Here is a 2,500-nt window from a genome sequence, read left to right as displayed (position 1 = left end):
GGAGCCCTGCCTGGGCAAAATCGGATGCAAGAAGGCCCTGCCCATGCTGATCTCTGAGCTCCGCGCATCTTCTGTCACGGGTCCTTTCGCAAAAGCTCCAGGGAAACAGGCTTTTCGGCCCCGGACAGAGTCCCGGCTCTCTCGCTCGCCTCGTTGGTACCTACTGATCCGGCGGAGGTGTTCTCCGGCGGGTAGCGACACGGACGGCCGAGGGCGCGCTTCACCCAGGCTTCAACCATCTCCTCCCCGAGCCCCTGGAAGTGCCGCTGGGCCGCGGGCGCCCCGGTCCGCACTCATCCGCGACACTTCCGCGCTGGAGTCCGACGCTCGCCGGCCGCGTCCCCCGGCCCGCGGGGGCCCGGGGGGAGGCCCGACGCGTGCGGGGGGAGGCGGCGGGCGGCGGGGGCGCCCCCGCGCCACCCGACGGCGCCCCCCGGTGGCCAGAGGCGGCTCGGAGCGAGACGATCGGGGGGGGACGGCGGCGCGTGACCCGCCCCGGCCCCCTTGGCCCAGCGGACGGGCAGGCGGCTCCCGGGCGCCCCCCCCGATCCCCGCCGCGGCGCCCCCCGGTGGCCGCCTGACGCCACTGCGGGGGGTGCAGATTCCGTGTGTCCTCTCGGATAAAAACAAAAGAAACGATTCCCGTCGGGCGAAAGTAAGTGGGACGCAGGGCCCCGGGCCCCGACGGTCCGCGCGCGCGGCGCCCCCCGCTGGCCGGTCGAAGGGAGGACAAAAATAAAATGAAAAAAATTTCAAAAAAGCACTCGCCCCAAACAGACGAAAGGTACCCGGTCCGCCCGGATGAACCCTCCCCCGTGTCCCCGCCGCGGCGCCCCCCGCTGGCCAGCCGAGGTAATACACGATTGAGAGGGGGGGAGTGAAAAACAGGGGCAAAAAATGAAAAACACCCCACCCGTTTGAATGCAAAGTCCCGGAGCGGCCAGGGGTGGACGCCGGTCCGCGCGCACGGCGCCCCCCGCAGGCCAGTTGAAGGGAAGAACGGAACGAGACTTAAAGATAAAAAAAAATTTCAAAAAAGCACTCGCCCCAAACAGATGAAATGTACCCGGTCCGCCCGTGTCCCCGCCGCGGCGCCCCCCGCTGGCCAGCCGAGGTAATACACGATTGAGAGGGGGGGAGTGGAAAAAAAAAGGGCAAAAAAATGAAAAACACCCCACCCATTTGAATGCAAAGTCCCGGAGCGGCCAGGGGTGGACGCCGGTCCGCGCGCACGGCGCCCCCCGCAGGCCAGTTGAAGGGAAGAACGGAACGAGACTAAAAGATAAAAAAAAATTTCAAAAAAGCACTCGCCCCAAACAGAAGAAATGTACCCGGTCCGCCCGTGTCCCCGCCGCGGCGCCCCCCGCTGGCCAGCCGAGGTAATACACGATTGAGATTAAAAAAAACCAGGCAAAAGACAAAAACACACCACCGATTTAAATGCAGTGTTCACGAGCGCCAGTCCGCGCGCGCGGCGCCCCCTGCTGGCCGCGTAAAAAAAAATAATAATAATAATAATAATAATCCACCGTTGTGAATTTGCGATGTGTCCGGTACGGCGGCGGCGGGGAGGAGGTCTCCCCTCGTCGGCGCACCCTGGTGGGGGGAAATAAATGAAAGGGAAAAAAAAAAAGAAGAACAGCCCGGGCTCTCGCCGGCTTCCGCAGCCCGGGCTCCCTCCGGCTTCCGCGGCCCGGGCTCCGTACATACAGACAGCAAATGAAATAACGGACGGATGGATGGAAGAGAAGAACAGCCAGGGATCTCGCCGGCTTCCGCAGCCCGGGCTCTCGCCGGCTTCCGCAACCCGGGCTCCAGCCGGCTTCCGCAGCCCGGGCTCCCTCCGGCTTCCGCGGCCCGGGCTCCGTACATACAGACAGCAAATGAAATAACGGACGGATGGATGGAAGAGAAGAACAGCCAGGGATCTCGCCGGCTTCCGCAGCCCGGGCTCCCTCCGGCTTCCGCGGCCCGGGCTCCGTACATACAGACAGCAAATGAAATAACGGACGGATGGATGGAAGAGAAGAACAGCCAGGGATCTCGCCGGCTTCCGCAGCCCGGGCTCTCGCCGGCTTCCGCAACCCGGGCTCCAGCCGGCCTCCGCAGCCCGGGCTCCCTCCGGCTTCCGCGGCCCGGGCTCCGTACATACAGACAGCAAATGAAATAACGGACGGATGGATGGAAGAGAAGAACAGCCAGGGATCTCGCCGGCTTCCGCAGCCCGGGCTCCCTCCGGCTTCCGCGGCCCGGGCTCCGTACATACAGACAGCAAATGAAATAACGGACGGATGGATGGAAGAGAAGAACAGCCAGGGATCTCGCCGGCTTCCGCAGCCCGGGCTCTCGCCGGCTTCCGCAACCCGGGCTCCAGCCGGCCTCCGCAGCCCGGGCTCCCTCCGGCTTCCGCGGCCCGGGCTCCGTACATACAGACAGCAAATGAAATAACGGACGGATGGATGGAAGAGAAGAACAGCCAGGGATCTCGCCGGCTTCCGCA

Source organism: Pseudophryne corroboree, unplaced genomic scaffold (genome assembly GCF_028390025.1).
Source record: "Pseudophryne corroboree isolate aPseCor3 unplaced genomic scaffold, aPseCor3.hap2 scaffold_1318, whole genome shotgun sequence".
In the NCBI taxonomy this organism is placed as follows: domain Eukaryota; kingdom Metazoa; phylum Chordata; class Amphibia; order Anura; family Myobatrachidae; genus Pseudophryne; species Pseudophryne corroboree.
Note: the sequence above shows the minus strand (reverse complement) of the source record.